Consider the following 24,177-nt stretch of genomic DNA (forward strand, 5'->3'; position numbering starts at 1 on the left):
GTCCAGAATTCCTGATCTGCCATCATGACATATGACAAAACATTGCTTTAAGTCACAAGTTTTGGAGTCGTATCTCATATTGCATTAAATAACTGGAACACCAGTCCTTCCACAAAACCCCAACTTTCATTCATGTTGCCTAACTCGCCTCCTTCTCCAAAGGGATCTGCTACTGAACAGCTCACTCACTGTGCCATGGCCTTATGGCTGTCCAATGCTGCCAGCAACAGGGTAGAGAAGTCCTAATTCCAGGCAGAAGCATTAGCAAGCTCCTCTGGCTATAGACGTGAAGGCACATTCTCCAGCCAGCTTGAACAGTGCCCAAGGCGACGCGCTCATCTGCACTTGCCTGACTCCATAGCTCTCTCTCAACCAGTTCAACCAGTAACCACCCAGGGGGTGCAAGTTCCCAGGCCTCCCAAAACTTTAAAAGTTTTGAGTTGAACTGACCAAGCTTCAGCTTCTGCGTATAAGTCAATATACACTGGTCATCAATTTCCTTTCAGATTTACTAAGCCTGTATCGTTAGTTATTGAAATTCATTAACCAAGTCCCCAAACACTATTAGTCCACCTTCAACTTAGCCTTGTCATCGACTAAAACGAAAGCAAACTAGCAAGACTGAGCTCCTTGGTTCTTTTATTTTTATTTTTTATTTTTTGGAGTATAATTGCTTTACAATGGTGTGGTAGTTTCTGTATATTCTGTATATATATAGATGTGAATCATCTATATATATACATATATACCCATTTCTCCTCCCTCTTGTGTCTCCCTCCCACCCTCCCTATCCCACCCCTCTAGGTGGTCACAAAGCACCGAGCTGATCTCCCTGTGCTATGCAACTGCTTCCCACTAGCTATCTACCTTACGTTTGGTAGTGTATATATGTCCATGCCACTCTCTCACTTCGTCCCAGTTTACCCTTTCCCCTCCCCATATCCTCAAGTCCATTTTCTAGTAGGTCTGTGGATGGACCTAGAGTCTGTCATACAGAGTGAAGTAAGTCAGAAAGAGAAAAACAAATACCGTATGCTAACACATATAGAGCCGGGGGTGCGGGGTTGGGGAGGTGGAGAAAACAAAACAAAAAACAAAAGAACAACTCCCTCAGCTCATATTCAAGATCGGACTAGATAATCCTTTTGAATCTAAAATCTCTACATGTTTCCCAACAGTGTTCTGAAATAATTCCTCCTTAATGAACTCTTCTCCCTTCAAAGGAAAACTGACGATTCTTTTTTCCCCCTTTTTCTATGAGTTTATTTGTTTGCTTCTTTTTATCTAATTTTTAACTTTATATACAGTTTTAAAGTTTACAATCCATTTACAGTTATTAGAAAATATTGGCTTTCTTCCCACTGTTGTACAATACATCCTTGAGCCTACCTGACACCCAGCGGTTTCTACCTCTCACTCTCCCACCCCTATATTGCCCCCCCAGCTGGTAACCACTAGTTCATTCTCTGTGTCTGTGAGTCTGCTTCTTCTTTGTTATATTCACTAGTTTCTTGTACTTTTTAGATTCCACAGAAATGCAAAGGTTCAGGTGTGATTCCCCTGAGCCTTTTGCAAGTACGTTGTAAGAACGTACGAAGCAATGTGATTTCTGCATAAGTAAATTATACTTTAATTTAAAATGTCAAATAGATATAAAGTTGGAGTGTCACAATGTTTCTGTATCTATTAGCCTTAATTATTATCATTATCTACTACAGAGTTAAGGGGAAAAAAAATTTTCTCCCTTGCCAGTGTTCTAAAAATAAATCTTCAGGTGTTAATAGATATGACCTCGTTGTGTTTTTAAGACAGGAGAGTGTGACTCCGTAACACCCATCTTCCTTCTATTACCTTTACGTCTATTTTAAGTAATGTTTTAACTGCATGATTTATTGTTTTTATTAATTTCCTCTGGAAGGCCCACATTTCCCCCTCTCTTAAAATCCAGGTAAGCCCCTTCTCCCCCCCTTTGAGGTGGGGTTGCGGTGAGGGAGGTGTTGAGTCATGACCCTTCCTTTCCCCAGATCATACCTTGGCTAATTCCTACCCTACTTCTAACTTATACAGCACAATTATCACCCCTCTGCATGCTTCTTTAGTCTCTTACCATCCATTTTCCATAATATGGCCCTTTATTATTCATTCCAAGGCAATAAATATTTACTGAATGCCTACTGTAGGCAAAGACTTTGCAGTGAAGTGGTTAAGGGATCACAGAATGCCCAAGTACAAGGATCCTCCACTTACTACCTGCTGGACTTTGGGCTAGCTGGTCAACCTCTGTGCCTCAGCTTCCTTCTTTGTACAAAGAGAGCTAAGAGTCTGACCTACCTCAAAGGTTCTTTAAACAAATTAATACTTGCAAAGCACTTGGAGCAGGGCTTGGAGTGTAGCAAGCTTCGGTAAACATTAGCTGTTACTGTTATCACTACTGCTAATCATATTCCTGGACTCAGGGAGTACAGAAATAAACAGGGCATGGTGCCTTTTCATATTTTAGAGCTCATTCACTAATTTAGCAAAGATTTACTGAGCACCTACTATGTGCCAGACACTATTCAGGGGATGTGACTGTGAAAATTCTCTGTCTCAGTGAGAGAGAAAAACAATAACTGGTAGAAAAATAATTGAAGATACAAGAGGATGTCAGATCATGATGAGTTCCATAAAGAATTATAAAGCAGAGTAAGGGGAGAGAGAGATGTAGCAGGAAAGGGGACACCAGAAGAGATGACATTTAAGCAAAGTCCTCAATGAAATGGGACAGTGAACATGCAAGAAGGGTTTCAGGGCAGAGGGAACACAAGCCCAAGATGAGAATGTTATGTGAGGAAGGGCAACGAGGCCAGTGTGGCCGGAAAAAGTGAGTAAGAAAGAGAAAGGCAGGAGATGATGCCAGGGATGTAGCCAGGGCCCAGACCAAACAGGGCCTCGGAGGTCACAGGAAGGACTACAGCTTTATCCTAAGGATCATAGGAAGGTGCTAGACGGTTACATGCAGGGGAGTGACATCATCTGCTGTATGGAGAATAGACTAGAATCACATACGTACATTTTCACTAAGTGTCAAAATGCTGTATGTTCACTAGTTGCTCTTGTGAGCTCTCTGAGCTACTTACAGGCAGGTACCAAGTCTTAAGATTCTGGGACTCTCATACAGTTCACATGGAGCGAGGAACAGACACATGCTAAAAACCTTACTGACTGGAAAAATAATCTTCGCCTCTCGTTTGACGCAGTTTTTAAAAAAAAAATCAAGTATTTTCTAATATGTTTGTCTCTCTGTTTCTTTGTATGGTTTGCTATGTTTGCCTCTGTTCCTAACCAACTTTCAAAAAAAGGTGAACAACAATTTTGCCTTCACAGAAGTCCATTTTCCAACAACCTCAATCTTCTAGAAGTCTTGAAAAACAAAACAAGAAACATTCCACTAAGCTCTCCAAGAATCAATCATAACTTCCTAACACACAATCTCTGTATTTTACCTGTAGTCATCTGGATACACTCCCATTCACTCTTAGTTAACATACAATTCTAACACCTCTGGTCCCAAACCCCCAACAGAATAAAAATCTAACAGGGGATAGTGGAGTTCTTAGGCGCCAGAAAACTGACAATGATACGTAAAAGATAACTCTATGAAAGCTAAGTAAGAAAGAAAATCTAAATTATAACAGAACTATGCTGGGTGCTCCCAAAAAACTCAAAACTAGTTGTTTCTAAAGTTGCTGACACCAAAGCATTCAATTATGTTCTGTATCTTTTCATTTACAGAAGAAAAAGAAAAAAAAAAGGAAACAGTAAAATATCTCCTAGATGGATTTCTACGCAAAATGGTTAAAATCAGCGAAGTTTTGGTATGTGACAGGAACGGCTTGACTTACTCTTGTACTCTAGATGTAATGGGAGGAAAATTTGATTGCTATAATGAAGCCCAATAAATTACTCACATAACAAACTGACAAGTAGGGAAAATAAGTTGCAGAACAATATCTAGAATATACATCGTTTATGTGTGTGTGAGAGAGAGAGAGATTTTATGCATACTTATACAGGTACATAAATTCATTGAAAAAGAATGAATGGATAAGAGACACTGGTAAAACCAACCCAACATCCCTTTGTCCCATATTCCTTACTATGAGAAGCATGATTTTTTTCCCAAGTGGTCATGTGACAACATTCTGCCCAATGAATGTAAACAGATTTCACTGGGCATGGTCTCCAGAAAAGCTACTGTTTTCCTAACAAAAAGGACCAGAATCAGTTGCCATGCACCTATTTCTGTTTGCCCTTTCCTGTTTTTCCTGCTCAAAATGCACAAAGGCTATCCAGAACCAGAGCAGCCACCTTGCCACCAGGAGGACAAAAGTCACAACTAAGGATGGTGAGGCAGAAAGAGAGGAGTCGTCGATGTCTGAACAGTTATACCACCCTGGAGTACACACCCGTAGATCCCTTGTTAGGAGGCAAAAATAAACTGATTTGTTAAGTTTAGTTGATTACATGCAGAGGAAAACAATCCTAACTGATACATACACCAAACTAATGAAGAAAACTGGGTTAGGGGCGCAGTGGGAGAAGAGGATTGGAAGCTCTAAGACCGCTTTACTTGTTTAAATGTTTTAAAATAACCATACTGTATTATTTATGTCATATTTAATTAAAAAATAGATGACTGGCCTTCCCTGATGGCGCAGTGGTTGACAGTCCGCCTGCCGATGCAGGGGACACGTGTTCGAGCCCCGGTCCCGGAGGATCCCACATGCCGCGGAGCGGCTGGGCCCATGAGCCATGGCCGCTGAGCCTGCGCATCCGGAGCCTGTGCTCTGCAACGGGAGAGGCCACAGCAGTGAGAGGCCCGCATACCGCAAAAAAAAAAAAAAAAAAAAAAAAAAAATAGATGACTGATGGTGACTACACTTATCATGGTGATCATTTCACAATGTATAAAAATATCGAAGCACTGTGTTGTACACCTGAAACTAATATAATACTATAAAGTCTATTATACTTCAATAAAAATAATAATAGAATAGAAGATCATTCTGAGAGTCCATGAATAATATGGCACAAATGAGTAAGACAGCCACTACGGTTGCCCTACACAGCATCGCTCTCCAGAGACTGAGATGGTCTCAAACACACCTAACTTGTCTGACTAATCCCCCTTAGAACATTCTTCCAGAGTCTTATGGAAACTTCTCTTGACCTGTGTTTTCAACCCATTAGGCAGCCTTTTGGGGTAAAAAACTTCACAAGCTATGGAGCAGTAAACTTCACGTGATTTTCAAACTAACTCCTAGGAGTGGTACTCAGGCAGGAAGCTTACGCTAGAAAACAGACCCAGTTCCACTCTTACCTGTAGCACGCATCGGTACTGGGAAAGTCACTCAACCCAAGTGGAGCTGTCAGCATTCCTATGGACGGAATAAACGAGAACTCCACTCACCCATCCTCAGGGAGGTGCAGATGAGAACACACACAGAAATAAGAATGTGTCGCTGGTGAAGCACTAGGGTGTGGAGGGGGACTGGTGCCATTCCAGCCGCAGCCCCACCACTGCTGGCTGTGTGATGTTGGGCCAGTCACTGAATGAGTCTGAGCCTCAGTGCAAATATGAGAGGATAACAACGCAGACCTCCAGGACCTCGAGTAAGTCAAATGGGATGCATATAGGGTACAGGATTTGGCCCAGCGGCTGTTAATAATATCATAATAGGTATTAGCATTAATTAAACTCATCAGCATGTAAATAACATTCTTCCTGAATTAAACTTAAATTGCTGAGTATCCTTATTTTCAGCTTCCACGCACCTGTTATATGCTCAAAGTGTGGCAATCAGATTCCCTTTCACCATGGCGTTCGATGATGCTCCCACTTGGTGCAAACTGTCAAAATGTAGCCACATAGCCATTTCTGAAAACTCAAAGATATATTGGTGGCACGACTGGTAATTACCACAGCACAGCCGAAGGACAAAGGCCCTCTTAATAAAGGAACATCATGGCCTGTTGATTCGCTAAGCACCTTATGCATACACAGAGTGTTGGAAGGACGGAAACACAATGCCTGTACCCTAAGGTATGGAACTTATTTGAAAAGAGGATAAACAGGAAATAATGGTAGATGTTAGCTAGTTAGAACCCATGGATGTAAACCTTTCATCACGATACCATTCATCATTATATAATGCTCTTAACTGCCGTTAAAACAATTTCAAATCATTGAAATTAAAAATGGCTTTTACAGACTATGATTGCTTTACTAATTTATCATTACCTAAAAAATACATTATGTAGAAGAGAAATGTAAATTCATATACATATATGTAGTGTATATATATACACACATATACACATACTATAGTTAAATGTTATGGATTTCCCTTGAGTTTTAGAGCTCCAGAGGGAAAAAACCACTCAGAAATGCACTTAGTTTTAGCGCTAAATAGCTTTGGAAGCCAACATCATCTTTTAAAATGGAGGGGGTGGGGAAAAGCCATATTAGCTGAAGAAATACAATGTATTAAGCTCTGATTCTAGTCAAGAGAGGACAGAATGACTAAAGCAGGCTAACTGATCTCCATCTCATTCCATCATTCAGTAATTTAAATCTGATTTCTGATTCTCCATCTGCTTATCAAACACCAAACACCACCATGAGATGCTATCTCTGAGAGTGATCCAGCTTTCCTTCCCCTGTGGACTGTCAGGTCCTGCTACTTTACCCATCAGCCTGGCATTAGTTCCACCTCCTCAGGTGGAGCGTGGAAGCCGTCACTTAAAGCCATCTGACTCACGTGTAAGGAACAAGGCTCGCGCTTACGAGCAAAATGCTTTGTGAAAACGCTTTGGCATCCTTGCCACACGTACCAGCCCCTGAAGTCTCACTGCTTGGGAGGACATCAAGAGCAGGATAATGTCCATCAGCTTTGACGATTTCTTTTTATAGTTAAGTTAGAATGGAGTTAAAAGCAGTATCAACCTAGCATACCTGCAAATTTTAAGAAACATCACATGAAGCCAAAAAATATTACTTTTGGCCTTTTTCAGCTGATGGAAATGGAAGAGGAATTATTCTTTTATTTACCAATTAAATTTTCTTTTTCAGCCAAACTGTCTTTTTAAATATTGATTCTAAATATGTGATGAGTTAGCATGAACAAGGTACTATTCTAAGTGGTATTTGTGTGTATATGTGTGTGTGTTAGTATTTAATGGATACGCACCCACACAGATGCCGATGGAATCCTCACAGCAACCTTAAGAGGCAGATACAACTTCTGTCCAATTTAAATGAGAAAACTAAATGAGAAAACTAGTGTTCAGAGAGGTTAAGTAGACTTTTTAAGGTCACACAGCTAAACTGGAAGAAACCAGCACTTGTTTCCATGCCATTTTGATTCCAGAGCCCAAACTCTTAACCACTGTGCAAAGATGCATGAAACCTGAAATAAAATCTTCTGGTTATTTTTATCTTCATCTTGAAACATGTGAGTCAAGGCTCTCAAACTCAACTGCTTATATTTCAGGGTCAAGGGGGTCAACATAAAGAATAGTTTAAGTCCACAAGCACTTATGTAGCACTTAGGTCCCTAACCCAGAATGCTAATCAGTGGGCTATGACCCCTATGAAACTGATCAAGCGAAGCATGGATATTATTTTCTAAAATCTTTGCCTTCAAATTCTTTCCTTTCAAAGAGGACATCTCATACACATCTTCTAGGACTGTGAAGGAGAGTGGCCACTGTGGCCGGCCATCTGTTACTATTTTGTAATGTTAGGTATGCACTCCCTTCCCTGGTAACCCAATAATCCCTCCCACCTATCCGTATATCCCCAAAATTCCTGAACAGGTCCATTTACATGGGTTACCACGAGTGCACTTTTCTTGTTGTTTGTTTTGGTTTTGTTTGGGGATAGTGGAGAGCGGGAGCAATCTAACCGTCTGTTACGAAGAGAATGAAGAAATTCATCTGTGATGGACATTCACGATGGAATATTCCACAGCAACTGGAATCTTGGTTTGTTCTTCATTCACTCTCAGGAACTAACTCGCAAAAATCTCTCCCACTTGTATCCTGAAAAGCTGAGATGATAGGCCCTCGGAAATTTTACCTTAGGAGAGAAAATATCCTATGATATTCAATATTCACTCACTCTGTTAATTTTTTTAAATTATATTGTGCCAGGTACCTTCAGAAACAAAAGTAAGATACCTCTGCCTACCCTGTAGGAACTCTTGCCTCGAAAGGGAGACTGACACAAATCATGTTCACACCCAATGATAAAGGCCACAAAAGATGTGTATACCTATGCAGGGAAAGCGCTGAAGGTGCTGGCTGTCCGGCAGGTTGCCTGCAGAGAGTAGGACACGCTGCTGGGACTTGCCATGGAGGAGAGCGCGCCCACCTCCCTGGAGCCCAGCTCCACAACCTCTGAGAAAATCCCACAGCCCTGGAGATGTTCAAGCACTTACTTACTCCTCTCTCCACGAAGAGAAAAGGGCACAAGGACTCACCAGAAAACCAAGCCATCTGTGACCTGTCATCTGATTCCCACCTGCTGGAAATGCAGATTGAGACAACAAGTGTCGGGAATGGAGATTCAATACTGGACACCTGACAGGGTAGAAGTCCTACAATGACAACTTTACTGATGGCCCCCGAATCAGTCACATATAAGCTCCACGTCCCAACATCACAATATGATGCAATTTATTCCACTTCTGCCTCCTATTCCCTTTCCCCACTGGCCTAAGGGGAAACTCATCTTTGTGGATACCTGACATCATGATAGAGCAGCTTCCCACGTGACCACCAAATCACTTTCCTGTAGGGAAAGAGTTCTCTGATGAAGCCATGAGATGCCTCTGCTACCAGCAACACTTACCAACTTAGGGGACTTGGGAAGGGCAGGTAGGCTAAGATGCAGCTGGAAACGCTCACAGCAATTCCTCATCGTTTTTGTGCCACGGTGAGTCTACAAACTTTCTCTCAGAACAAATATTGTAAATGCATAAAATAAAACTCATAGGATGGCAAAGGAAATCAGTTGAAATATTATAAGCAATTTGTAAATACCACGTATGATGTATCTGTGTGTGTGTGTAAAGACATGTAACTGTTAGTAAAAATAAGCAGAGAGCAACATATAGATCACATGACAGTCCCCACAAGGATGTGTCATTTCACCCTAATTAACCTGTTTTTTAAACCTGTTCCTGAGGGTTTCCAAGCTAGCACATGTTATAGGATATTCACAGAGAGAGGTTCTAACTCTACCCTTCAGCCCGAGCTATGAATATACTCTAATAGTGATATACATCACCATACTTACCACCCATGCCACCTTCTGAGCCATCAGCAGTGTGAATGGAGCAGAGCTAGGAACACTGTCAGGGGCCAGTGAGGAGAGTCGAGACATTTACTAACCTGGGACTGGAACCATCAGAACAAACTGGCATCTCAGCGATGCTAATACCCACCAGCCGCAAATGCTGATCAACTAGGACCTCACAGCCTCATTACATCTCGAAGCACGAAAGACTCTTAGTGGAAGATCACTGAGATACGTGTTTTCCCATCTAAAATGAGTAAGACTACATTTTACTAGTAAGAATAAAGTGTGTGTTTCCAATCAGACAGTGGTTGCACTGCTATACTCCTTGATTACGAAAATGTAGACCTGACACAGCATTAATAGGAAGTCAAAGCCCTTTTAAGTCAATTTTAAGTCAATTTCTATTTTCTTCATCAAATTCCATCAACACATGCTTGAAAAATGAACTACCCACAGCTGAGGGACATCTAACCAACCTAGTCAATTATTGGTGCCAAGACGAATATAAAGACTGGTAAGAATCTGCCCACCCCTAGTGGGCAGAGTTGCACACTGTGAACGTAAAAACTCATCTAACTTCTGTGTATGACAGCTCTAGAAACTGACGCCAAGAGATTAAACAACTTGTCATGGTCTATACAACTGGTTATTGCCCAAGTTTGAAGGAAGAGCTGGTCTCCTGGCTTCCACGTTGATGGTCCTCTCACCGTTCAGAGTTTCAGAAATGCGCTGTTTCAAATATTCTTGTCTGAAGTGCTGTATTGCTTAAATTATTGCACACCTTTATTTTAACTCACTAATTCACACTAGTGTGGGACTAAGAGTCTGGCTCATTAAAATACCTAAGTTATTGAAAAATAAATCTATGATTTTATTATTTTTGAGTACTCTCAGCAACTTCACCTAGGTAACGGGGAGAATTTATAATGAGCAGTATTTTCTTACCTACACAAACTGCATTAAAGTACATCATATAGAGAGGGCAGACAGCAGAAGCAAGAAGAACTACAATCCTGCAGCCTGTGGAAAAAAAATGACATTCACAGAAAGATAGACAAGATGAAAAGGCAGAAGGCTATGTACCAGATGAAGGAACAAGATAAAACCCCAGAAAAACAATTAAATGAAGTGCAGATAGGCAACCTTCCAGAAAAAAGAATTCAGAATAATGATAGCGAAGATGATCCAGGACCTCGGAAAAAGAATGGAGGCAAAGATTGAGAAGATGCAAGAAATGTTTAACAAAGACCTAGAAGAATTAAAGAACAAACAAACAGAGATGAACAATACAATGAAAACTACACTAGAAGGAATCAATAGCAGAATAACTGAGGCAGAAGAACAGATAAGTGACCTGGAATACAGAATGGTGGAATTCACTGCCACAGAACAGAATAAAGAAAAAAGAATGAAAAGAAATGAAGACAGCCTAAGAGACCTCTGGGACAATATTAAACACAACAACATTTGCAGTATAGGGGTCCCAGAAGGAGAGGAGAGAAAGAAAGGACCTGAGAAAATATTTGAAGAGATTATAGTCGAAAATTTCTCTAACATGGGAAAGGAAATAGCCACCCAAGTCCAGGAAGCGCAAAGAGTCCCATACAGGATAAACCCAAGGAGAAACACACTGAGAAACACAGTAATCAAATTGGCAAAAATTAAAGACAAAGAAAAATAATTGAAAGCAGCTAGGGAAAAGCGACAAATAACATACAAGGGAACTCCCATAAGGTTAACAACTGATTTCTCAGCAGAAACTCTACAAACCAGAAGGGAGTGGCATGATATACTTAAGGTGATGAAAGGGAAGAACCTACAACCAAGATTACTCTACCCGGCAAAGATCTCATTCAGATTCGATGGAAAAATCAAAAGCTTTACAGACAAGCAAAAGCTAAGAGAATTCAGCACCACCAAACCAGCTCTACAACAAATGCTAAAGGAACCTAAGTGGGAAACACAAGAGAAGAAAAGGACCTACAAAAAAAACCCAAAACAATTAAGAAAATGGTCATAGGAACATACATATGGATAACTACCTTAAACGTGAATGGATTACATGCTCCAACCAAAAGACACAGGATTGATGAATGGATACAAAAAGAAGACCCATCTATATGCTGTCTACAAGAGACCCACTTCAGACCTAAGGACACATACAGACTTAAAGTGAGGGGATGGAAAAAGATATTCCATGCAAATGGAAATCAAAGAAAGCTGAAGTAGCAATACTCATATCAGATAAAATAGACTTTAAAATAAAGAATGCTACAAGAGACAAGGAAGGACACTACATAATGATCAAGGGATCAATCCAAGAAGAAGATATAACAATTATAAATATATATGCACCCGACATAGGAGCACCTCAATACATAAGGCAACTGCTAACAGCTCTAAAAGAGGAAATCGACAGTGACACAATAATAGTGGGGGACTTTAACACCTCACTTACACCAATGGGCAGATCATCCAAAATGAAAATAAATAAGGAAATAGAAGCTTTAAATGACACAATAGACCAGATAGATTTAATTGATATTTATAGGACATTCCATCCAAAAACAGCAGATTACACTTTCTTCTCAAGTGCACACGGAATATTCTCCAGGATAGATCACATCTTGGGTCACAAATCAAGCCTCAGTAAATTTAAGAAAATTGAAATCATATCAAGCATCTTTTCTGACCACAGTGCTATGAGATTAGAAATGAATTACAGGGAAAAAAGAAAACGTAAAAAACACAAACACGTGGAGGCTAAACAATAAATTACTAAATAACCAAGAGATCAATGAAGAAATCAAAGAGGAAATTAAAAAATACCTAGAGACAAATGACGATGAAAACACGATGATCCAAAACCTATGGGATGCAGCAAAAGCAGTTCTAAGAGGGAAGTTTATAGCTACACAAGCCTACCTCAAGAAACAAGAAAAATCTCAAATAAACAATCTAACCTTACACCTAAAGGAACTAGAGAAAGTAGAACAAACAAAACCCAAAGTTAGCAGAACGAAAGAAATCACAACGATCAGAGCAGAAATAAATGAAATAGAAACAAAGAAAACAATAGCACAGATTAATAAAACTAAAAGCTGGTTCTTTGAGAAGATAAACAAAATTGATAAACCATTAGCCAGTCTCATCAAGAAAAAGAGGGAGAGGACTCAAATCAATAAAATTAGAAGTTTAAAGGAGAAGTTACAACAGACACCACAGAAATACAAAGCATCCTAAGAGACTACTATAAGCAACTCTATGCCAATAAAATGGACAACCCAGAAGAAATGGACAAATTCTTAGAAAGGTATAACCTTCCAAGACTGAACCAGGAAGAAACAGAAAATATGAACAGACCAATCACAAGTAATGAAATTGAAACTGTGGTTAAAAACCTTCCAACAAACAAAAGTCCAGGACCAGATGCTTCACGGGTGAATTCTATCAAACATTTAGAGAAGAGCTAACACCCATCCTTCTCAAACTCCTCCAAAAAATAGCAAAGGAAGGAACACTCCCAAACTCATTCTAAGAGGCCACCATCACCCTGATACCAAAACGAGACAAAGATACTACAAAAAAACACAATTACAGACCAATATCACTGATGAATATAGAGGTAAAAATCCTCAAAAACTAGTAGCAAACAGAATCCAACAACACATTAAAAGGATCATACACCATGATCAAGTGGGATTTATCCCAGGGATGCAAGGATTCTTCAATATATGCAAATCAATCAATGTGATCCATCATATTAACAAATTGAAGAAGAAAAACCATAAAATCATCTCAATAGATGCAGAAAAAGCTTTTGACAAAATCCAACACCCATTTATGATAAAACAAACTCTCCAGAAAGTGGGCATAGAGGGAACCTACCTCAACATAATAAAGGCCATATATGACAAACCGACAGCAAACATCATTCTCAATGGTGAAAAACTGAAAGCATCTCCTCTAAGATCAGGAACAAGACAAGGATGTCCACTCTCACCACTATTATTCAACACAGTTTTGGAAGTCCCAACCACAGCAATCAGAGAAGAAAAAGAAATAAAAGGAATACAAATTGGAAACGAAGAAGTAAAACTGTCATCGTTTGCAGATAACATAATACTACACATAGAGAATCCTAAAGATGTCACTAGAAAACTACTAGAGCTAATCAATGAATTTGGTAAAGTTGCAAGATACAAAATTAATGCACAGAAATCTCTTGCATTCCTATACACTAATGATGAAAAATGTGAAAGAGGAATTAAGGAAATACTCCTACTTACCACTGCAACAAAAGAATAAAATACCTAGGAATAAACCTACTTAGGGAGACAAAAGACCTGTATGCAGAAAACTATAAGACACTGATGAAAGAAATTAAAGATGATACAAACAGATGGAGAGGTATACCATGTTCTTGGATTGGAAGAATCAATATTGTGAAAATGACTATACTACCCAAAGCAATCTACAGATTCAATGCAATCTCTCTCAAATTACCAATGGCAGTTTTTACAGAACTAGAACAAAAAACCTTAAAATTTGTATGGAGACACAAAAGATTCCGAATAGCCAAAGCAGTCTTGAGGGAAAAAACGGAGCTGGAGGAATCAGACTCCCTGACATCAGACTATACTACAAAGCTACAGTAATCAAGACAATATGGTACTGGCACAAAAACAGAAACATAGATCTATGGAACAAGATAGAAAGCCCAGAGATAAACCCACGCACCTATGGTCAACTAATCTATGACAAAGTAGGCAAGGATATACAATGGAGAAAAGACAGTCTCTTCAATAAGTGGTGCTGGGAAAACTGGACAGGTACATGTAAAAGAATGAAATTAGAACGCTCCCCAACACCATACACAAAAATAAACTCAAAATGGAATAGAGACCTAAATGTAAGACCGGACACTATAAAACTCTTAGAGGAAAACATAGGAAGAACACTCTTTGACATAAATCACAGCAAGATCTTTTTTGATCCACCTTCTAGAATAATGGAAATGAAAACAAAAATAAACAAATGGGACCTAATGAAACTTCAAAGCTTTTGCACAGCAAAGGACACCATAAACAAGACGAAAAGACAACCCTCAGAATGGGAGAAAATATTTGCAAACGATTCAATGGACAAATCTCCAAAATATAAACAGCTCATGCAGCTCAGTATTATAAAAAACAACCCAATCCAAAAATGGGCAGAAGACCTAAATAGACATCTCTCCAAAGAAGACATACAGATGGCCAAGAAGCACATGAAAAGCTGCTCAACATCACTAATTATTAGAGAAATGCAAATCAAAACTACAATTAGGTATCGCCTCACACCAGTTAGAATGGGCATCATCAGAAAATCTACAAACGACAAATGCTGGACAGGGTGTGGAGAAAAGGGAACTGTCTTGCACTGTTGGTGGGAATGTAAATTGATACAGCCACTATGGAAAACACTATGGAGGTTCCTTAAAAACTAAAAATAGAATTACCATATGATCCAGCAATCCCACTACTGGGTATACACGCAGAGGAAACCATAATTCAAAAAGACACATGCACCCAATGTTCATTGCAGCACTATTTACAATAGCCAGATCATGGAAGCAACCTAAATGCCCATCAACAGACGAATGGATAAAGAAGACGTGGTACATATATACAATGGAATATTACTCATCCATAAAAAGGAACGAAATTGGGTCATTTGTTGAGACGTGGATAGATCTAGAGACTGTCCTATAGAGTGAAGTAAGTCAGAAAGAGAAAAACAAATATCGCATATTAACGCATATATGTGGAACCTAGAAATATGGTACAGATGAGCTGGTTTATAGGGCAGAAGTTGAGACCCAGATATAAAGAACAAACGTATGGACACCAAGGGGGGAAAACGGCGGGGGGTGGGGTGGGGGTGTGATGAGTTGGGAGATTGGGGTTGACATGTATACACTGATGTGTATAAAATGGATGACTAATAAGAACCTGCTGTATAAAAATATAAATAAAAATTAAAAAAAAAAAGAAAGTACAAAGTCAAAGTCCCCACTTCATACCCCGATCTCCCAACTCTACACTCAAAGGCATTTGCTGTTAAGGGTGATATATATCCTTCTATCCATTGTTTGTATATAGAATTGCTTGAGTGAATGAAAAGACAAAGTCCTAGGAATGGAATTTTGGAGTGAAAGTTTTGTGTATTTCAAATGTTGAAGGAAAATGCCAACTGTATACTAAGCCTTTTAAATGGACATGATCAATCCATATAAATGCAGAGCTAGAGTGAAGTGAGAACTCAGTCTGGCCCCATGTCTCCAACAGCGCTGGGCCAGCTCAAGGATGGTAGACCAGCACTGCCCCACAGGTGCTTTGGAAATTTGTAGGAGAAAGGGTATTCTGCTGCCACAATGATTGGGAGGGTGGAATAAGGGGCTTAGACATTACACATGTTACAGTGCATAGGGCAGTCTCACCGAATGAACAACTGTCCTGTGTCCCATACAATCTACAAATGTTTTGGTGGGCATTCATGCTGGTGAAGAATCTTTATTATCATGGGTCCAGAGCTTGGCTACATTTTACATATAAATTCATCCACAGTTTTTTGTGCTTTTTTTTCCTTTGTCATGTTTTTAATATACATTGAATTTTCCAGGAATACAGCCACGATGTAAATAGAGAGTTAAATGTTTTTGAAAGTTGCATCACAGTGGCATTTTAAGTCCTAAACCAACATATTTTTATTGTTCTCTATTTATAACTAATGAGTTCACAGTGATTCTATTTGTAATCTGACTATGCCACCACTATACCCAAGCTTATACATAATGACATATATGTTTATTATATTAACTACTTGCCTTTTGGTTTCTTAAAAAAAAAAAAAAGCCTGCCGCCAGATGCAGCTGTACAATATAAAAAATAAATAAATTTAAAAAATAAATATATATAAATAAATAAAGTACAACATATACACAAATTAACTCAAAATGAATCACAGACCTAAATGTAAAGACTAAAATTAAAACATTTCACAGAAAACAAGCTTTGTGACCTTACATTAGAGGCAAAAAGACACCAAAAGTATGGTACATAAAAGAACAAACTGGCAAGTGGGACTTCATCAAAAAAAAATCTGCTTTTCAAAAGACACTGTTATGAGAATGAAAAGACTGGGAGAAAATATTTGCAATTCCTTTCTCTGATGAAGAAATTATACTGAGAATATATAAAGAACTCTCAAAATTCAATATTAAGAAAACAATCCAACTTTTTAAAAAATGGGCAAATGATGTGAATAGACACTTCACAGATATACAGATAAGCAAATGGTAAGATGTACAACATCATTAGTCAGTAGGGAAATGTAAATTAAAACCACCACTGATATCACTACTCACCTAGTGAAAGGGCTAAAATTAAAAATACAGATCATACCAAGTGCTGACAGGAATGTGAAGGAACTAAGACTCTCCTACTCTGTTGGGGGGAGTGTGAGCTGGTACAACCACATTGGAAAGCCGTTTGACAGTTTCTTGAAAAGTCAATCATACATCTACCATATGAGCCAGGCATTCTGTTCCCTAGGTACTTCTTTAAGAGAAATGAAAGCATATGTTCATATAAGCACTTGTAAGAAATGTTCATAACACCTCTACTTGTAATAGTCAAAACTGGGAACACCCCCAAACGTCCATCAACAGGTGAATGGATACACAGTGTGTGACACAGGACGGGCTACTATTCAGCGGTTAAAAGAAATGAGCTACTGATGCACAGGACACCACGGATAAACCATAAAGCAACTATGCAGAAAGAAATCAAACAAAAAAATACATCTTGTATGATTTTACTTAAACACGATTCCAGGAAATGCAAACTCATCTATAATGGCAAAAAGATCAGTAGTTGCCTGGCAACGGTGGAGGTAGGGGCAAGAGGGACTGATTACAAAGGGGCACAAGAGAACTTTCAGGGGTGATGGGTATATTCATTATTTTGATCATGGAGATGGTTTTCATGGGTGTGTGTATATTATATATATATATATAATATACACACACATATATATTATATATGTTAAAACTTACCAAATTGTACACTTATAAATATGAAAAGTTTACTGTATGTCAATTACACCTCAATAAAGCCGTTTAAAAAAAAAAACAAAAGCAAAATAATGCATTAAGTTCCCAATGGAATCCCCAACTTTTCCTCTGAACTATTTTATTTAAACCTCACGAAAACACTTTGAGATAGATGGTGCTGTTATACCCATTTCCAGGAAAAGCAAACTGAGCAGAAGTCTCAGAGATATTGAATAACTGTTATTCAGTAACTCACATAGCTAGGACCTCACAGAGCCAAGGCACAAGCATTTCTATGTCATGTTAAATAAATGCTTCCAAAGCACTTGACAATCTTTTAAGATAACTTCAACAGCTCCCAGGCAAACATATTTACGCTATTTATTTGCTTAGCAAATCTCCTTTCGTAGACGGCACATGGGTAAATGTCAACCCTATCATTTCAGGATCATCACAAATTCTAAACTTAATAGGGTTCAACTTAAGGTTTCAGTGACTTAGAGAAACAATCCAGGTTCCGACGTGTCACACACCCAAGAGTCCCCAAGTCAGCACATTGGAAAACAAACTCAAGATCAGCACAACATACAGCAGAAGAGACAGGCTAATAACCTTTTTGGTCCCACCTGGAGAGATCGAACTCCGTAATGTTTCTTCTGGAGCGCACACACACACACGCACACACACACCTGGCAACCAAAATGCTGAGTGTGAATGCTTCAAGCTTCTAGATGTCCACTAACTAGAAAAACATTGTTGATCGGTGCCTTCTCGCTTTACATACAGTCATTATTTCCTATCAAATAAGACTGACCAGCAAAAGCTCAAATACATAGAATATCCCCCATTAAAAGTCGCTGGCCTCCACTGGTCGACAGTTTGGAAGTCTCCTAATGACCGCAGGACAGCTGTGGAGGGGGACAGGCAGAGAAAACTGCAACAAGTTCACTTCTATGGCTCAAATCCAATCAGACTCTCAAAGCTCCTCTTACAAAACATGGCTTCCCCAACGCCTTGCAAACGCTTCCCCAAGAGCAAAGCATACAACTGTGTTTGGTTGGGGGAAGAAGACACACACCTTAACTCTGTGCCAAGTTCAGGCTGTTCAAGTCCCCCACCCCCTCCCTGGACTGCTGGTATTAATTTCCAGCCCTTTAGCAGGTAGCTGTGCAAAGTCAGTGACAAACTACAGAAAGATGACCTGCTGGTGGGTTTCCTCATTGATTTCATTTTGTGCCCATATTATTTTTTTCCTGAAACAAAGTTCTCTCCTGTTTCCCTTTCTGACTCTCCACAACAGATAAGAAACAGGAAAAGAGAGCACAGTCCGAGCTGCTCCCACCTTCAGGCCCTCCTAGCCTGTTCAAATGGGTTATAGTTCTTATCTGATTTCAGACATTCCCTAAAATGTACGCATCGATGGCACATGGCATAAGGAGTGGAAAAGTTTTTAACTGTGGAACACACAGTCTTCTCAGAGTGAATTAATCTGTTTTAATGGATTTTTGAATATCCATTCAATAATATTAATTAATATTAATATTACTAATATTAATAATATTACTTGTGCTATTCTGAGACCACCATATGGGCCAAAATATTTCAAGCATCCAAGCTACACCTAGAAAGACACAAAACCTCTTTTTCCTTCCCGTACCATCTTTACCCCTGCTGATTCTTCTTACCAAATGATTTTATTTTCCTTATATGGGACAAAGATTCTTATTTCCTCAGATAATGCTGACAGATGATATACTGACCCCTGGTTTTTTAAGCCCCAAATTGTAGGCTTTGTTTAGATAAGTTCAAGTGCATGGCTTGAAAGAAGAAAGAGGAACTTTCTTCTCAAGGGTAAGGAGAATCTTTTCCCTAACTACCCAGAGAACTCTTCCAAGGCCGTGGGTTGCCTCTTCTGCCTCAAAGACACAAAAGGGGAGGAGAAAAAGCCTGCTCTGCCACATAGGGTGGCTTACAAGCTCATTTAAGGAACTGAAATTCTTTACTCTCCTGTCAGTGAAACAACCCTTCCTCCCCACGAAAAAGAATGTGAAGCACACTCATTTGTCAGATATTTTGCAAAGCTGACCTTGACGGTGGCACTGGGATTTGAACTTGCAGGCAAGGAGATGAGAAGTCAAATATTAACACCTCACATAATCTGTTCCTTTCCCTTCTTATGAAACATCGAGAATAAGACGAGCCTATCAAGATGGAACTAGAGAAAAATAATGTAGGGTCCAAGGGAGGTCAATGGAATCTCTCACACTACAAGCTTTTAGCATCCAGGAACAGCCCTGCCAGGGCAAAATGACCAAGCATCTTCACAGTCCTTCCAAAGAGGTGGATACGGAGGTCACCGTCAGAGGGAGAAAACACACCTCTGCTCAGCCTGGCAACATGTAGTGAGAATGAAATGGAGACTCATCACCACCGGAATCAAACTGTAGCTTAACAAGAGCTTGAGTCAAACCTGACTTTTTGTTCTGAATCAGTGGTTCTGATACTCACCAGGCAACTATTAAAAAATATAGTTGACTGGGCTCTACCTTGCAAGATTCCAATATAACGTACATATGGTAGGGCCTCCATGTTGTTTAGTGGAAAACTCCCCAGATAGAGAATCCAGTAAGCATCATCACATAGATGCCCTCTTCATTACCAAAACACAGGCTTTTCTCCCGTTCCAAAATCTTTTTCTTGTTTATAAAATAAAGGTTATTCCTGTAGAATTACCTACATAAAAATGTACCCATACAGTTAAAGAAGAAACCATTCATTGGGGGCAGGGCAGGAAGATGGAAACAGTTATGGAAGAAACCATATTAAAACTGTATCTGGGCTTCCCTGGTTGAGAGTCCGCCTGCCAATGCAGGGGACACGGGTTCGTGCCCCGGTCCGGGAAGATCCCACATGCCGCGGAGCGGCTGGGCCCGTGAGCCATGGCCGCTGAGCCTGCGCGTCCGGAGCCTGTGCTCCGCGACGGGAGAGGCCACAACAGTGAGAGGCCCGCGTACCACAAAAAAAAAAAAAAACAAAACTGTATCACTGGATTTCACTCCAGTGGATAAACACTGATTATGGGTCAAAGTAAGCTTCCAGGGAATAACTTTATGACTTAATGGCTGGGCTTCCCTGGTGGTGCAGTGGTTAAGAATCTACCTGCCAATGTAAGGGACACAGGTTCAAGCCCTGGTCCGGGAAGATCCCATATGCCACGGAGCAATTAAGCCCGTGCACCACAAGTACTGAGCCTGCACTCTAGAGCCTGCGAGCCACAACTACTGAGCCTGCATGCCACAACTACTGAAGCACACAGGACTAGAGCCCGTGCTGCTCAACAAGAGAAGCCACTGCAATGAGAAGCCTGCGCACTGCAACTAGAGAAAGCCCGCACACAGCAAAGACCCAATGCAGCCAAAAATAAATAAATTTATTTTAAAATGTCTTCATGGCTGAAGCCATCACTCACACCAACGCACACACATACACTTTCAAATTATCCTGCTACTTCTCTCTCCCTAAAAAATATGCTCTTGCAAAGAATGATCATATGGGCAGTTCATTAGGAAATGGAACCATTTTCCCCACCCTTTATGAGGGCTACAAACCCCCCTTACCTGGCGCTTTTCCTGAATTTACATGCAATCATTTAGGAAAAAAATAAAAAGAACTAAAACCAAAAACATGAAAAGAAATTAAGTGAAATAAAGGGAGATAATACACTGTGCCCTAGGATTGACCCATGAAAATATAAATAAGTCATAATTCTAATCTTTCAGAAAGTAATGCTAAGACCCAATTCATTACCCTGTACTAAACAGATTACACTGGCCTCTGGCTGCATGTAGCTATTGAGTGCTTAGAATGTGGCTTGGGCCACAGGTTGAAATGATCATATTTGGGTGTATTAGATTAAATAAAATATATTATTAAAATTAACCTACGTGTTTCTTTTTACTTTTTAAATGTGGTTATAAAACATTTAAAATTACATATGTGGCTCCCCCATTTCTGTCAGACAATGGCTGCATCAGGCTAGAGTCCTGCCTCTCGCTATTTAGCTCTTCTAAGCCTTGCCTGCCCCCTAGTGTCAGAACTCTGGCAATGCAGACAAAATATTTTTCAAAACCATCTGTATTGCTTGGAAAGAAATAGAAGTTTCTTCTATTAGGAAGATTAGGGCTAAAATAGTCATTCCAATCAAAATCATCAGCAGGGTTCCTATAAAAATTCAGCCTTTATAGGGGACAGAAATATGAGCCCAAACTTAGGTGCACTCTTCATACAATTTAACCAAAGTTAAAAACAACACAAGGCACCAAAGCACACAAGCCCAACAACATTCATGTTCTGCATGTATCATTTATCACAGAGGAAACAGAAAACCTAAATTTCCATAAATTTAAACATTACAGAATCTCTATAAAATGGGATTCACTCAAAAGGAGAAGGCAGTTCTCAATAAAGATGACTAACATTTATTAAACACTTACTGCGCAAACACAATTCTGAGCACTTTCCCGGTATTAAGTGACTCCTCATTACAACTCTTTAAGGATGACTCTTATTGTTTATTATCCCCACTTTACAGAAGAAGGGGCTGAGCCCCAAAGAGGTTTTGTCACCAGCCCAAGTGTGAAAGGAGAATGTGAGCTAACCTGGATGCCTGCTGCTCAGTGTGCAGTGAGAATAAACCCTTCTTCTCTGACCAAGGGATCTCATGTCTTCTGCAAGCATCCAGGAAACTGACATGCTATCCTGTTAGCCTACAAGAAATCTCAGACCTGTCACAATTTTTGACACCAGCCCCCAGTAGTGAGGTGCCCCTTCTACAGAAGATCTGGCTGAAGGCCAGCAGGTAAAAGGGCTCTCAGCATCCTTGGGTCACTCTGTTTTCAGCTTCTGAAGCCTTGTTAGAAATTTCTTTTTTCTTAAGGTTGGGCTGAAACCCCAGTCTCCATAAAGAAATTCTCTTCATTACAGTCAGCTTCTAGGACAATGAAAAACAAGCCTTTTTCTCTTGTACACGATAAAGCTTCAAACCTTAAGCCACTGATCACATCTCCCTACACATACAAAGCCGTCAATCACTCCTTGAAAATTTCCAGACTCCTTTTCATTTTGGATGCTTCTAAATATGAAAATAGCTACCATTTATTGAGTGTTTACTATGTACTAATCCCTTCACCTACTTTCTTAGCTAATCATTCCAATAACCCCATAAGGTAGGCATGTAAATTTTATTTTTACAGATAATGAAGCAAATTCAGAGAGGTTAAGTGACCTGGATAAGGTCACACAGCTGGGATGTGGCATAACCAGGGTTATGCTTGACTCCAGGCCCCCTATGCTTTGCTGCCTCATTCTCAGTTGTGCTCCAGTTTCTTGGGCCCTTAATACTTTGGACAGAATATATTAAATAAGAGATTTTATACCAAAACAGAGTATATTAAATAGCAGCTAGGCACCATGGCATCTGCTGGAATGAAAACACCCCAAACCAGTCACACTTACAGCTCTCTGGAGAAATGGAACTATTAAAATGAACTTGTAAACCAGCAGCACCCCAGTTCCCAACTCTCTCAGCTATAACGGAAAAGTAGCTATGCTTCTGTTTTCAAAGGGGAAAATTTAAATTTTTGAAGTGTCCAAATATTCCCAGGGATAAATCTCCAGGATGTAGGGTGTTTTGTGTCCCAAACTCATCATGTAACCAGCCAATTAATTTCAAATGACTCTCAAGTTTCTGAACCTATCAGCATCTTTCCACTGCATTACATGTGCTGCCTTCTCGTGGGGAAATGATGTTACATATGGGGCTGGGGAGGGGCGAGACAGGGAACTAAAGGACAAAGTGCTAGTTGAAGAAATAACAGAGTTAACTCTGCTTCCTTTTAAAAGAAACTAACCTACCAAATGGCTCTCACACCTTTCCTACAGATCGGGGCTACAGAAGCCCATGTCTCCTACTCAATTATTATGTCAGGTAGAATTTTAAAAGCAACAAAGTGGCCTTTTGTGTTTTCTAATTCCTTAAAGATACTACCTCTGGACTCTTGTGAAAGATTATCAATGCCATGTGCCTTAAAGAAAGATTCCTACCACCAATCCTGTGAAAATTAGGTGTGTTTTTGTTTCTTACACTTGAACTAAAATGAAACTTTGGTCCACACCTAACAATACCCCATCCGATCTGCCCAAATTAGGGGCGGTGTCCCACATTCTTCCCCTCCCTCTCTGTCTTAGAGGTATGGGTGGAAATGGGATTGTAAAATATCTCCTTGTTCATACACAGCCATCAACAAGCCACTCTCCTAATCTGAGCCATTAGAAGCATCCAAAAAACTTCCAACTAGGGCTTCCTAGGGACACAGTTCCTTAATCGGCCAGCATGAACCACAAACTCTTGGGACAGTGTCAGGGGTGCTTCTGGACACTGCACAGAGGCTTCTTCAGTTAACTCTCTGCAACTTGCTCCCGCTCTCAGGCTGTTTCTGATACACCCAAAAATCTGAGCAGAGTTTCTCAGGTCTGACCCTTGACCTTGTCACCAGCTGAGCGCAATTCTGGGAAGAAACTCCACGTGGCCACTGCAAGGTCATCAGAGAAATGTACAACACCTCCCTGCCACCGCCAGTTCCCTCTTTGTCCATCTCTCTCTCTCTCTCTCTCTCTCTCTCTCTCTCTCTCACACACACACACACACACACACACACACACACACACACACACACAC

At 39.9% G+C, this 24,177-nt stretch overlaps 1 protein-coding gene across 1 annotated transcript in view; it reads right to left on the reverse strand.

Moving 5' to 3' along the window:
• The window catches only part of TAFA4 (TAFA chemokine like family member 4), a 136,244-nt gene that overhangs the window by 108,317 nt on the left and 3,750 nt on the right, over nucleotides 1-24,177 (reverse strand). The window lies entirely within an intron of this gene.

The sequence above is a fragment of the Aethalodelphis obliquidens genome, unplaced genomic scaffold (assembly GCF_003676395.1).
Source record: "Aethalodelphis obliquidens isolate GAN/ISIS:26980383/991018 unplaced genomic scaffold, ASM367639v1 scaffold22, whole genome shotgun sequence".
Taxonomy (NCBI): domain Eukaryota; kingdom Metazoa; phylum Chordata; class Mammalia; order Artiodactyla; family Delphinidae; genus Aethalodelphis; species Aethalodelphis obliquidens.